The sequence below is a fragment of the Lepisosteus oculatus genome, chromosome 8 (assembly GCF_040954835.1).
Source record: "Lepisosteus oculatus isolate fLepOcu1 chromosome 8, fLepOcu1.hap2, whole genome shotgun sequence".
NCBI classification, from domain to species: Eukaryota; Metazoa; Chordata; class Actinopteri; order Semionotiformes; family Lepisosteidae; genus Lepisosteus; species Lepisosteus oculatus.
In genome coordinates this window covers 16650386-16666567 of record NC_090703.1, presented here as the reverse complement: position 1 = coordinate 16666567, position 16182 = coordinate 16650386, and positions in this window count along the sequence as shown.

The window sequence follows — 16182 nt, the reverse complement described above, 5'->3', positions numbered from 1 at the left end:
ACTGCTTACTGGAGTTATGGATTAATGCATGGCTAAACTTGTGGAAAACAGAAAGAAACTTAATACTCTGAGAGAAAGAAACAAAAACTTCCAGGTTTAACTATAGAAGAAAAGAGGCTTTGCAGCATTAACAAAATATACATTTATCATTAACCATCTGTGGCCGAGATTCTTGAAGTGACAGCATAATACAAGTAGAGCACTTTGGGAGCTACAGTAGGTGATCTTGAATTGATCAAAGAATTCTTGGTTAGCTGCACAACAGCAATTCTTGTGACTTACTGTATAAGATACCTTTAAGTCTGTGGGATTCGGTGAGAGACACACGGTTTCTCTAATTGATGCTATTTCCGCTGGAATGCAAAGTGTGTCTAGGAAAATGCCTAAAACAGTGGGCCTGTAAGAGGAATGGCTACATGAGTCCTTGATCATGGGCACAGGTGCAGGAGGTACACAACAGGCAGCCAGGTCAATTAAAAAATGATGCTTCCTCTTGTGACAATTAAGGCCCATACACTTACTTACAGTACATACTTGCAAATGCACAACACACATACAGTACATGCCTGATTTCAAAATCCTAATTCAAGGTTACTGTCAAACCAGATGTTTGGAGGAAGGAAATATGACACCCCCACTAAGACAGATAGACATAATTACATTTTACTTGCATTTGTAAATAGAGCATTTATTACTATTATTGGTGCAATTATTTGTTGTGTCTTGTTGGCCATTGACTTCGTGTCTGTCTCTTACGGTGTTGTTGAGCCACACAGCCTACACAAGTAAAAAATAAAAGTCCTAAACAAAAAGGCCAGCATCCTATGTAAAATATGAACACTCATGAGTTCCTCAGGCGTGATGTCACACCCTCGTTTAACAATCACGTCTTACTCTGCTAAAGGACAAGTAAGAGTAATGGGTCCTGACAGCGTGCAGTGCTGTCTTTGATCAGCATGTTTCTATATTGTACCAGGATTGTAGTTTCTATATCTACTTGTTCTTTAAGCAATTGTTTGGACTGAACCTCGTGTTTTTCAATAACAATGCTCGCTTGTCGCTAGAGAAGTGAAAACAGCTGTGTTTACTGTAAGAGGATGGGAGCAATGTGGAGGATGGGGATGCCTGGCGAGAGGCATGGATGTTTCTACAGTGTAGATTATCGGAAATCTCAGGACACCTCATGGCAAAGTATTTTGAAACTAATTTTTACTTGGACTATAGGTTATTAGCATCTCTTAGTATTTTACCTCATCTGCGTTGCTCATACATTTTGAACATTAATTTAGGTCTGATATAGATTCATACTCAAAATTTATGTGCACAGCTTTTAAAAAACACAGTCGAAATCATCAAAATTTAAATGGAATAGTGATCCTTTTGCCTTTTCAAAGCCTTTGTTTCTGTCATTGTGCTCCTTTGAAGTGAATTACAATTAAAGTGTTTTCACTCTAGGTACCGCACTCTGCTGTAAATTTAGAATTGTCTGGTATGGCAGGTTAAATGACCATTTACAGATGTCTCAGCCTCATTCAGAAATCATTTTGGAAATATTGAATGACCAATCAAAATATGTATAAACTTTTCATAACATTTACTGTAACTATTTAGAGATATAAATATCTTCAATATTTAAACAAGTTCAATATTTATTATTTATATAAATAATTTTCCATATTTTCAAATGGACATTCAAATGATTTACAGTAAATAGATTCTGAGATGCCCCAAGCTATGTGAATTCTTACAGACGGATTTTTGCACACCCATTTCAGCAGAAACATACAGTATGAATTTGCTGGTACACCAAATCCATGGCAATTACATTTCTTTCACATGTACTTGGGTTAAACATCCATTCAACTTTGCTATACCAAAGTTCACAAGGAATAACAACACCCAACAAGAAAAATAAAATACATTTAGGAATGTTTATTGAAAATTTTACATTATTTACATTGTTTCTCCTTTTCCACTGAAAAGTAAACAGAAATGTTTTGGCTTATCCTACTTGGCTGAGGGCCTACCACAGGGGTGAGGAAGTTAAGACTCTCAAAAGAACCAAAAAGAACAATTTCAGGACTAAGAATAAGTAAATGGATATGTGAGAACTTTACTTGAAGAAATATTAAGCTTTAAAATTTGATAATGACAGAATGAGTTTGGAATTTGGATTGAGTATTTTGGATTGCATGTAGAACTCAGAGATGTCCCAGAAGGTTCATAATGTGTAAAGATTTAGGGTGCATATTATTATATATTATATATATCAGTTTTGGCTCTGAGTGGAACCCCAGGATTATGAGTAACAGCGGGCTTGGAGGGGGTTGGCACCATTTTCTCAACAGGCTAAGGCTGAGTTGAGTTGCTTTATGTGAAATAGAAAGGTAGCAAGCAAAAATTTGTTTTCTGCAAAAGGAATGGGAAATATTATCTCCATGTTTTCAGAACCATTTGCTACCAAATTTCAGTCTAGTTTCTGATATTAGCTGAATGGGTTTTAAAGCTGAAGTTGCTATTTTGTATATGCAAGGCAGGGCAGGAGGTCAGCAACAGGGTAGCTAGAACAGGACATACTGTAGCAGAGGATTGATTGAAGAAGAAATGAAGCTGAGGTTGGACTGGTGATGATGGCTTGGAGAAAAGATGTATCTGAAGAAGAGACATGAGACCCGATGGAAATTGTGGCTGATAAGGACAGACAGCAAAAGGGAGACAAGACCAGAGATAAGACCAGCTGGTGGGTTCAGACGGAATATGGGGGTGCTGGCTGCTCTGATAACTTGGCAGAGGGTGTAGGTTTTGGAGAAGGAGAAAAGGTTGAAAAGAGCATGAAGCTCAGCTATTCTTGTATGGACACCAGCAGATTAGAGTTGGAGATATTGGGAGCGTTGAGATCCAGGAGAAGTTCAGCTTCTTGACAGGGCTAGAGATCAATGGTTTGAGGCGAAAGGGGAAGGATTAATCTCTGAGCTAAAGGGTAGAGACTTGAAGCGTGGGAATACTGAGGAATATATATTGCCACAAGGTTTAGTGTCAAGTAGGAGTACTGGTTCCATTGGAGTAATCAAGCTACTCATTTGGCAGAAACTGCTTGAGGTATTCAGAGTACAATGTCACTAAACGAAACAGGAGAGTAGTATAGGCTGAATTTATAGATTAATACATTTATGGAGAGTAGTATAGGGTAGAGGACTGGGGAATTGGAACTGACTGAGTTGTGTTGATTACTAGGGTACAACAAGCAGTGCAGAGATTGTAAGACACTGGACTGACCCAGGGCCAAAGAGGTGGTGTCAGGAGCAACAGGAACAGAAAATGTGGAAACCTGGGTCAAAGGCAAAAATAACATTGTAGACACACAATTTTTACAGTATGTCATAAAATAATTTAGTTACCGTTTACTTCTAATGTATTATACTGTATAACTAATATATTGCAGTTCTGAGTTATGTTAAAATAATTTTCACTCAGATATTTAATTTACTCCATGGGAGACAGGCAATGTGTCAGTTTTGAGTCCTGTTCTGGAATCATTAATTCATACTGTATATTGTATCTTGTGAAAACGGTTTTGGCAATGTTACTACTTAATCTAACAATTAAATTCAGAAATGTAAATCATGCAGTTTCATCTCACGAGTATTGTGTACACCAATACATGCAATATCCAACAAAATGTTTTCCACTGAAATACTTTTTAATTTAGTTTGTCTTAAATACATGAAACTAGAACTCCAAAGATATCCTATTAAAATTAAAAATCAACCGATTAAAGTTATCAAACTCACCAAAAAGTTTACAGAGTCCAAATATGTTATGGAAAAGGAGAATGCCTCTAGTACAATACACTCAATAACTTACTGGTTACTTTTCTCAAGGATGTATTACCAAGGTGTAGTTTGCAATGCTATTTATTCAATTAACAGAACATGATTTAAAAATAAATTGTGCAGCTTCCAAATAACTCTTTTGTGTCTATGATTGCACTTTCTGCAAATCAATCAGGTAATTGTCTCAATGACTGTTGATGAGCATGGCACACATCAACATTGCAAGTTACACATGTACTACTATTAATAGAAATTTTACGACATCTGAATATGAAAGAAAATATATTTTTCTTTTCTCCAAAAAGAAAAAAAACTATGTCAGGTTCCTTAATGTGGTCACAGTTGTTACAGACCTGGGTATTATGCTCTTTTTGTTCATGTGTAGAAAGTTTTTTGCACCCACCCCTCCCACACAAACGCACACGCACGCACATGCTCGCACTCACCAATAAATTAGTTCTTTCATGAAAAGAAAAAAAAAGCTCTAACTTTTCTTAAAGATTCTATTTGCTCAGCAAAATTTAATAGGAACCGAGTGCCCCTGCTTTTCTTTAACGCCAGTCCCCAAGAGATACATCCATCTCAGAGAGATGTAGGAAGACAAAAAAGGTCAGAGGGCATGAAGTAAACGGGTTCACAGAGCTGCAGCTGAAACAGAAGCGGTCCTGTTTGCCGTCTCCAGGGAGTGAGTCACTCCTTGTGGTTTTGTATGTCAGAGAGAGAAGATTAACTCTTTGCATGCCTTGCACCTCAGCTGCTGTACATTTCTGGACAATTTAGCCATGTGAACATGTGTTAAATCACTTGTACTTGGCTAATACAAAAGTGCCACGTTTAAGAACGATTGACCATATATACCATGTGATTATAGACCACAATCTGAATTTAATAACATCTTTGAACTTTGTAATCTCTTTGAAACTGTTTCAGGGTGATATTTTGTATTTCGAATTGTATCGAATGTTTTGAAAAATGTTTTACTGTTCTTTTGTTTTTGGTAACTGAACAATTGTGTGAGGGATTTCTTCAAGAATCTTACTCATATGTAATGTTTACATTTCCATTTCCATTAGGTTCTTTACACCTGGAAGGGTACTACATGTAAACACATAAACACCCATCTTTTTTATATCTGGCATTTATTAGCTACTTAATTCAGGTTTACCCTGTCATTAGACTAATCTTAAAATGGACAAAACGAATGGCAAGATCATGTAAATATTGCAGTTACCACACACCCAAAGCAATTCTAAAATATTTTATAAGTATAATTATAAATGTATACTGTATGTAATAAATTAGATGTGATTGGGTTTATGCATGTCAGATGTTCTATTTATGTCTGATTTACTTACAGTAGCTAAAACAAGTATTTGTATAGACACAGTAGGTAGTGTTTCTAAATATAGAGTTCTGAGGTGTGAACAATGCTAAAACATAGCACTGCAGCAATATTACATACTGAACAGGTGGACGTTTTTGGGCTTGAACTGTTTTAACTGTTACTGAGTGGTACACTACCCTTATTTTGGAGAGGTTGAGCTAGCAAACCCAAACTCTTTTCATATTTGGCTGTAATCCAAACCAGTGCTTCTGAATTGCTTTCCAGCTCTTCTGAATTGCTTTCCAGCAAGGAGGTATTTGTCGATCCACAGCTTCAGCATGTATTACCCTTCTCTTAACGTGCTGTCATTGTCTGTGACAGGCTGGTGTAATTCGATTACCTTCGTGTTCTTCTCACTCATTGTTGGCTGTTGAGTGAGACTGACTTGATTTTCTATGGCTGTGACTTAAGAACAACTCTATTCATGTTGCAGAAGTAAGACTCCCTTCTTGAGTTTCTTCATTACTGCAAGGGGCCAGCTAATGGTCCCAATGGACGTTGGCCACAGTTTTCTAAAACTCTCTCTGGAGAATACATTGTTTTTTAAAACTGCTGTATTTGAATTAAGAGATTCCAAGACCACATTTATTCCTTACAGTATATAGCATTTCCAGAAACAAGTTGTACTGTTGTTTGTTTGTGCCATATACTGTAGTTCTACTTGGAGCACTTGGTTGCAGATATACTCTATGCCTTTTATAAAATGTTATTTCATTAGCGTTCAAATTAACATTTTGTCCAAAAATATGATAAATTTGACACTACCAGTAGAAAGACAGAGTGAAAGTGAGACAAACATTCTTCACAAAAAATAGGGCATCAGTGAGGATAATCACCTTATTATAGACAAGTGGTCTCCTTGAATAGAAACATAAGACAATCTTCTGCTCAGAGGTTTCTGGTACACACAATGCATGTTCCTTAAGGAGATTCAGTTATATACAGTTCCCTCAAACAGTATTGGGACAGAGAAGTATTATTTTTACTTTATTCAAGCAATATATATTTGTGATTATCAGAATAATATATTATAAGTACAGTACAATATAATAGATGATTTATTTTGGGTTAATTCCATGCATACACAAAAAATATGTAAACCCAATGACACATATGTCAACGTATTGTGACACATTCATGTTAAATGAATGTCATAGCATGCCAAACAATATATGGTATAATATATGTATACCATATAGGAAACAATAGTACAGTATAGTACAGTATATGCTGTAGGAGGCAATAACTGCTTGGTGACCACATGAAGCTCACCAATCTCTTTTTATAGTCGTTTCAGAGGCTCTTCCAATCATTAGTTGCAGGAACATTGAGCGATAACATATTCCTGGGGCATTCGGACTTCATATATTTCTTCAGTATGTAAAAACATGCTTGATTGGATTTAAATCTAGAGAATATTCATTCTTCATCTGTTATCATTAGTAACATCATCAATAAAGAGAAGTGGGTCAGTTGCTGAGGTGACCGTGCATGGTCAAGACATGACATTATCTGCACCACACAGAGATACAGAGATAAAGTGGTGATTTTGTGAGCACTTACACTTCCTTTCTTTCTCTAAACTTTAACATTGCCATCATTTTACTGTATTTTCATCATCTTATCTGTCAATAATTTTTTTTCCAAACATCCCTGGCTCATCTGTCTACTTTTGAGCAAATTCCAATATGCTTTTTCTGTTCTTGGTGCTGATGAGAGGTTTATACGTATTTCGTGGTATATCTTTTATTCCCCCTGTCTCAGTATTCTGCAAACTGTGAATTTTCTTCCTCCCAGCACTCCACAGTTTTTTTGGTGATTTTACTTCCAATTGTTTTAAGACTTTCCTAGACAGCTCTGGTATTTTTTTCTGTCATAAACCACAGATGGTTGACCCGGTCTTGACAAATTGGTAATTATACCTGTGGTTTCTTTCTTCTTCATTATATTCCAAATTGTTGATTTTGGTATACCCAATTTCTGTGCTATGGTTCTTATTAAGCTTTCCTTTTCTTCCAGCTTCAGAATTGTGTGTGTTTTCTTTTTTGGTTTGCGTTTTGACATTTGACTACAGATCCCGAGCACTGAAGTCAAACTGAAAGAGTTTGATAGGATCAGAGAGGTATAACTCTTTGATCATGATCACTCAACAATAAACACATGACCAACAAGAGACACTTGTCAGCCAACTGACCCAATAAGTCTGTTCTTTTAAAATAAGGAGGCTTACAACTATTAATTGTTTAATTGATCCAAGGGGGCAGCAGTTAATTAAAAATAAATAATGGGAAATGTGCTAATTAGTCACATAATCAGTTCTCATGTCAAATGATTATATTATATATATATTTTATATATATATAAGAATATATACAGTAGTTGGAAATCTCAGTTTAAATATAATTGTCTCTGTACTATTGGAGGGCACTATATATGGTATGCACTTTGACCTAGATTAACAGTGACACCTTCAGGGTAAATAAGGAAGTGTACAGTTAGTACTACAGCTCATTTGATATGTGGGCAAGGGTTTTCCTTGCTGAAGTGAACAATAGAGCCCTTCCTCTGAAGAGAGCTGTAAGTCACAGTTGATGGTAAAACATATTTAGTTAATTATTTATTTTCCTTTTGGAAAGAATCTGCTAATTTAACTACACTATAGTAGTATTGTTATCTTAGTGTAATAGTGTAATTAATTATTGTTATCAAATACTTATTTTTCCACCTTTGAGTCACATTTTAGACAAAGGGCTTCATACGTATTGTATAATGTATTGATAATCTGTAACATGTTTATGGATTAATAATAGATATAATGTCAACCGCTTTGTGGAAACTAATATCTATTAATTATTGTAATGTTTACTACTGTACATGCGACTATAAAGATTACTATAAAATGTAGATTGTTCTCATGAATAAATACTTTATGAATATATAACCGAGTATTAACAGCTTGTTATGCATTTCTAACGTAATTTGCAGTTCCTGAACTAATTTTCTACTCACCTTTGCAGTGATTCCATAACTACCGTAAACATGATGTTAAATATTAAATTACAGTAGCTGTATGCACATTAAATTGATTTCAGATTTTGAAATTTGGGTGTATGCATGAGGGCTCAATAAGGTTGAACCCAACAATCCGTAGTATTTAATATTACGTATTCCAATAAAAACATGGAATGGAAGATCTAAAAGTATTTTTAATAAGCAAAAAGCATAACAAAATTTGAATTGAAATGAAGTCCTCCACTTTTCCTTTGAAGCAGACATTGATATTGATATTGTTGACCCATGGACATTTTCTCTCATCTCAGAAACTCACATTTCATCATTGGCCTCACAGTGGCTTCTCTAAACAGTTTCCCCTTGGCCCTGTTGCTCTGTTTGGAGGGACAACCATGTCTGGATTCTTATCCTTAACAATCAGCTTCACCATGCTCAAAGAGATATTAAGAGTCTTTAAAATGGTTGTATGTTCTTCTCCTGATACGTGACTTTATATGGATGTTCTTAACTGAAGTTCAGCTTGGAAGGCAACAACCAAGCCACTTTCTTTCACCCCAGCTATTTTAAATCATAATCCTTCGGAGAGTAATTTCTCCAAGAGATACTGTGTATACTGTATAACAAACATACAGTAAATCTTTCTTTTTGACATTCTCATGCATCACTCCTGCACCCTTCTCCATCTACTTTGTAACTTTGTCTTGGTCACTCTCCAATCTACATGGTGGTTCCAGCCTTCTCATCCTATGACCAAGGGGCTGGCCCTCGGGTGTAGTGAGACCCAAGTCTCACTACACCCAAATACACATTAAATATCCTCATACAAATCTGATCTTTATCTCAGTTGTTTCGTCTTTGTATTTATTCTATTTATTTTGAAATCATGAGAACCATTTTTATTGCACATAGACAGAGGCCACTCAACTAATTATGGGACTTACTGTGTATAAAATGCTCTGGCCTAAACGGAAATGTTCTCTAAAATGCCTTGTGTGCAAAAGCATGAAAAAAGTGAATATGCTCTTAATACTCTTGAATTGGCATTGAGTAAAATGCAGAATTAACAAAAAAATTCACAATGTATGAGGTATTACTAATTTTTGCCCTAGATAGACCAAAAACCATACTCATAGTGGCCACCATTCCACCCAAAATGTTCAACAACAAAAAAACATGTCAAAAGTGGAATTTTAACATTCCTGATACATTCTCTTTGGTTTGGTAAGGTGGCGTAAGTACTTCTCACTAACAGTTTTATTCAGGATGTGGATTCTTGCACTCCAATCAGTGGAAGATTGTGGAACATCAGAACCCTAACCCAAACATAGCCCAAACCCTTAGCTAAGGTTAGGTTTAGATTTCTGACAAAACTGAGAACGTTTTTGATAGCATGGCTGTGTTTTAGGACAGTAAGGCAATTAAGGAAAACTGAAATTTCAATGTTATCTTCACATTTTTTTTCTGACATACAGGGCTATATGCACTGCATTGGCCTAAATGGAAATGGTCACTAAAATTTCCTGAGTGGAAAAGTGTGGAAAAAAGTGATTATACTCTTAAAACTTTTCCAAAATCCAAAATGTATGAGGTATTACCAATTTTTACCCTAGTTAGGCCACGGACCATACTCATAGTGGCCACCATTCCACCCGAATTTTCAATAACACAGACCTTGTCAAAAATGGAATTTTAGCATTCTTGATATATTCTCTTTGGTTTGGTAAGGTGGCTTAAGTACTTCTTGCTAACAATTTTCTTCAGTGTATGGTTTCTTGCACTCGAATCGGGGGAAGATTGTGGAACATCTCGGAAGAACATCAGAACCCTAACCCTAATATAGCCCAAACCCTTAATGAGGGTTAAAATGTGAACCATTTGACAGTGAATCACAATTTGTCTGTACTCTGGTAGAAGGGAATGCTGCTATTTGAAAAACTGAAGAAGACCAGAGATACAGTATTGTATTTATCCTAAAAAGTAATTGCTTTTCACCTTCAACAGTCACAACCACCCCTAAAGAATTCAAGATATATTATTATTTAATCATATTCATATATAAATTAACATTGTGCATTCATTTTACTTCTAATAATCTGCACTAATCCCTTTCTTTTGCAGAAGCCTTCTGGGACTTTCCATCCTGCAATTACACTCTGTGGTGGTTATTTCATTTCCTGAGAAGGTTTATAGTAATGAACACGAAGCCCAGCTCGTGCCTCTTCCCTTGCTCTCACGCTCTCTCTCTCTGCGTTTCTGTAAGCTCAAAGATTTCAGCTGCTGATAAGAAGGGAAGGATGTCATGACTGCCAGTAATGAGACCATCTAATAATATAAAAATTGCTCAGATGATATGAATGTACAGTATCTGTGAGCAGTGCTAGACTGCTGTCCTCAGTGCTTCCTCCCATGATCTTACTGGCACTTCACTTTGCCATACAGTCATGTCGGTTAAAGATTCCTGTAAAGAAAACAGAAAACAAGACATGCATTAAAACCAAAATGGAAAGAAAAAACACTTAGATGTGAGTGAAATACAGATATAGTAGATTGAGATCACAGCAGCATTTTGTTTTTTTCTTCTTTTACCAGCAGTTACCACAGGCTAAACGATTGAATAGGTATGCAGATGCAAACACTTGTCGGCAGTTGTTTTCCAGTCTGCTTTAATGTGAATGAGAGAATGGATGTCTTCAAGTATTTGAAACATTTTTTTTTGTTTTTTCAATATAAATAACAAGTACATTGGGTTCAGCTATAAAATTCCAACCATGAAAAGTCATTTCAACACTGAACATCAACCCCTTGAATGTAGAACTTTGAATAAGACAGGTTTAGGATTTGGATCTTAACAATACTGAAAAAGAGCATTTACTGAATGCATCTGGAAAGTTAAAAATCAAATTATTTAGACAATAAAGAGAAAAATATCTGTAGATCCAAAGGATGTACCTGTGTCCCAGATGGAAAGGGACTGGAGTTTGAATTTTAAAACCTGCCATCGGGAACTAATAAGGGTTCAGTGGCATGAGTCACACTCAGTCCCCCACAAGGCCATACAGTATGTAAACACACTCAGCTGATTCTAAGAAGGTCTGATTAAATAGTCCCAGTGATAAGATTCCTGGACACAAGGTCTGAATTTTCATAGCTATCTTTCCCTACCCTGTCTGGATCAACTGGTAGAGGTGCTGAAAATTACATACAGTATGGATTTCAAGCTCTATTACACACAAATATGGATATTTTGTTGCGTGGAAAAGAGCCAAAACATGCCATAGAGTGGCAACTACCTCATTATTCAACAGCTCCAATGTTTCACTGCCATGGACAATGACTATTGTTTTGAGGTTTTCTTTAATATCTTTGTTTATTTTTATTTGGATTTGATTGGGAAGGAGCATCTTCTTAAGACCTTTGTGCTATTGACTGATGTGGCTGAAATTTAACATTTATGATAGTAAAATTGCCGTACCTATTAGTATAAAAACAGTCGGTAATGTATGAAGGACGATGATCTTATGTAGTTATGCAGTCACTACTACGTGACTGATTTGATAATGAAGTAAAAAATAGTCAGAAACACAGTCAGGGGAATTAAGTATTCTTTTATCATTCCTTAGAAAATGAGTCCTTTGAATTTGATGTTTTGGATGAAATAAAAACACCTCAGGCTGGGTTCCAAGTTAGCTTGAATTACAAGTTGCAGAGTGCTGACTTCAAAGGCCTAAACCTACTAGGCTTCCTCTTTACTCCTGAGACAAATGATTCCAATAAGACAACCAGCTTTATTTTCAAGGGATCTATTGTAAATGTCCCAAGGGAATAATGATCAAACGCTAAAAATTACAACCTGACCAGATACAGTAATACAGAAATGTTAGAAATAACTATAATGTGATCTGAGTATTAATGTGAATTTATTTTGAAACTGAAGACATTACAATAATCCCTTTATCCAGTCCCCTCCTTTCCAGCCACAGGAAGCTATAAGCTGTTATCATTCTGTTTAGGTTCTGAGATTAAATTAAGTATCTTGTACTTCTTCATGCAGTATCTTGCAGAAATTATGGTGCTACAGTATGTTGGGAATCAAGTAATACTCATGTTACATGGGTAAGACCCAACTTTTGTGTGTGTACAGTATACAGTATAAAATTACATAGAAAATCTAATGCTTTGACAAACAAGGTTGGACAATTTTCAGATTTTATTTGACACACATTCATTGATGAATATCAATTATTACATTAAAATATAGCGGATATTAGGAACAGGTGAATGTTTATTCCATGTCAAAAAGAATTGCTGAAAAAAAAAGAGACAGGACATTTTGTCTATGGAGCCGTCATCGTGTGTGAGGGAAAATGGGGAACCAACGGATAAATAGAGCATGAGAGAGCAAAAGATAGAGTGCCCAAACTCAGGGAGAACGGGAGGAGAGGTGTGAAAGGCCAAACTCTGCAAATTAATAAAGAGGATTTAGAAGAAGATGGGTCTGCCATTGAGAGAAGGGGAAGGTGTGATCCAGGATAATTTTGTTTTCAGATGTCTTTTTGCAAAAGGAGTTCCAAATACCCTCTGTGAGGAGACAGGTGGAGCGATCAGCAAAAAATTGGTCCTTGGAGGTTAAATGGAGAATTATTATTTTGGAGAGATCTTTGATCTTCCCAGCTCTAACATGTTCCCTGAAATCGTCTGCCAAGTGATACAGGAAGAACTGCCAGAAACAATTCTTCCTGTCTCACCAATTTGAATATCTGGGCACTTTCTGCAAGAGATGTAATAAATGTGGTTGCTGGAAATACGTCACGTCATCTGGGTGATTCAGAATTGTCCAGAGGGGCTTTGAATGTGCATAGTATTGGATATATACTGTATTTGCAGGGTTCTATTGCAGCGGAAAGTGTCTAGTGAGGATGGTTACTATGGGCAGTTAAGTTTTGAACAAGGCGGTTGTGTAGATTAGGAGTTCAACACTGTGAGATGATGGGGCAGTATGACAGAGTGCTTGTTTTTTTTCTTTCTTTTAATGAATAGGAAATACTCCAATATTTCCCTCTACCCTGCTAGTATGTTTGAGAGTGTGTATGTGATATGAATGAAGTGTGAATGATACTTACCTTTTTGTTTCCCTAGAATTACTGCAGTGTTTCCCCCAGTGGAGTATTGTATTGTATTGATCAAGATGGCCACCAGTCACCTTTCCTGTTTGTAGTATCCCACAAATGATCTGAAAGGGAAAGGTTAATGGTGAGCCACCTATAAATAACAGATGTAAGGTTATTTGTTTTGTTTAAGTAGATATATAACTGTTGCATGACTCTGTTAAAATGTATAAGTTTTTATGGATGGTTAAATACTTTATTTTGATCAAATTGCCCATCTCTGTTAAATGTCTGTTAAAAAATGTGAGCGAGTCCCTTTAAGAGGATGGTCCATGGAGAGGAGGGGCTATGAAAGGGACTGGGAGAGCTCAGTATGGACAGGGTGCCTTGGAGGGAAGGTGTGCAGAGAGGATTCCTGTGAGGGTTTTTTTTGTTATCCCTATTTTTATGGCAATAAATCCAGTTTTGTTTGCATTTGAAGACTGCTGTTTGGGAGTTTCTTTTCTTTTGAGCCAAACCTGGTTGTTTGACAGGTGACAGGCAGTCAGGGTACCAGTGTAGGGTTCATCTTGTAAGATGGAGGTATCATTAATGGTTCTGGGAATAGAAAAGTTGTTAGAGTGGTAAGGCAGAACCAATGGAATGTAGTAATGATTCCTATTTTATTTGAGGATCCAGAGCTATTTTTGGCTCGGGAGAAGGCCCCGTCAATAACATATGTAGATCTCTGTCAAAGAACAAACAATGCATTTTGAGGGCTTGATTACGGAAGTCCATGTCAGCACTGCATAGTTGTTGGAGCCCAAGGAAGGTTAGAGGGTTGTCAGGTTTGTGGACATTTGGAAAGCATTGAGATGACTGAGGATGTTCAATGATGAGACAGTTTGCCTCCTGGGGAAGTTATTTATTACTGATGAGTAATCAGTATACCACTGGATACCACTTTGTTTCGGTAGTTAGTTGAAGGATCCTGTGGAAGCGGAAAACAGGCAGAAGTGTTAATAAGCCACATGACTTATTACCTGATGTTTATAATAATTAAATCCATAATCATCAAGTCCTGAAAAATAAATACAGTATTTATTTAAAAAACAACAACAAAGAAACAGGAAATAAAAAAGCATTTAAATACATGACACAAGCAAATTAATTTATATTTATTCCTCATTCTGATTTAAAAAAATAAGATAGCAACACCTTTTACAGTCAGAAATGATTGCTCACCGAGATATGCTTCATTGTGAGCTAGACGGGGGTGCATTGTGCTTGGTAAGACCAGTTATTTAAATATCATCTTAATGATTTTGAAATGGTTTGTTTTACAGCCACAGAAAGCATGCAGTTCACATTGGCATTTAAATAACCATTCACTACTCAAGAGCACTTTAAAAATATGTATTTTTACCATCAATATTCTAAAAATGGAACCAAGATCTTAAAAGAAGAAATTAAACTATTAGAGACATAAATCCTTTAGCTCCATGGCACTATGGACTGAATACAAATAAATTGGTTATGAAGGAAAAAAGAGAGGTTAAGCAGACCTGTTGGGGATGAGAGCTCAGGGGCACTGATATGATCATGTTTCTAGAGCAGTGTGGAAATGGATGCTCCCATGTGATATTTTTTTGTTTGAAGAAAAAAAAAGCACAAAGTTAAACAATACACTGCCTGAGAACAAGACCTGCAGGGATTGGGGAGGTCTACACACTGGCCATGGAGTTCTATAATGAACTGTTCACACAGAACCTGTGGAGGAGTAGACAGGAACATGGCAGCCATTTGTTGGAGGGTCTCTGTTATGTTTCAGAGGAGGAGGCTGCTTTGTTGGACAGACCAATGATTATGACAGAGCTTTCTGTAGTATTATAGGGACTCAATAATGGCAAAGCACAGGGAACCAACATACTGTGTTATCATATATATCATGAATACATGAGAAGGGACGGCTTTTAAGCATTCTGAGGGCAGTAATCACTTTGTTCTCTAAGATATGGGACCTCTGCAACATAAGGAACTGGAGGCCAATGTCTTCCTTCTGTTATGACAATAAAATTTTCTCAAATGTTTTAGCTAATCACTTAAAGACTTTAATAGGACAAGTTGTAAACTCAGATCCATCTTATTGTGTTCCCAACAAGACTATATTTGATCATATTTTCCTGCTCAGAGATACTTTGACTGGTGCAAAATTGTTTTAGGTTTAGTACTTTAGTACTGGGTTTAGGGAATTGTGTCTTTATATGAAGAGAAACTGTAGCAGAGCTAGTTTGGACACGGTGACGTCATTTCCCTCCCCGCGTGTAGCAGGGACCTTAGCCGCCTTGGTTGGGGGAGGGTCTCCTTTAGCTTATGCGGCTGGTTCCCTGCTGCGTTATGAGGGAGACTCGGGTTCGCACCCCAGGTGATGAAGAACGATTCAGTGGGGTGGAGCGGCGGGGGGCACAAGTCCACTCGGAACCGCAACGGTCACAAAACCACTTGGTATAGTAGGATATGAATATCTATGGTATGTTTTAAATGTTTTTTTTTTTATTTTGGCTCTGCTTGTATTGAAAAAATGAGACTGCTACAGTATATGGTGACATTTTTATATGTTAAAAAATTATGGTTCCCCCAGTGAAGTAAAGAAAAAAATTTGCTAGAGGCTCTTTCAGAGATGCTTTATTTCCTGGCAATATAACTGTTACTTAATATAGTAAGGGTATTGACAGGACTTAACCATTCCCCGTCATCTTAGTGAACAAGCTAAAGTGATGGCTTATGCAAATGACATTTCTGTTTTATTAATTAATGATGGTGATGTCAGAAATCTGGATTTTTTTATTTCTTTTTGGATGTTTTTGGA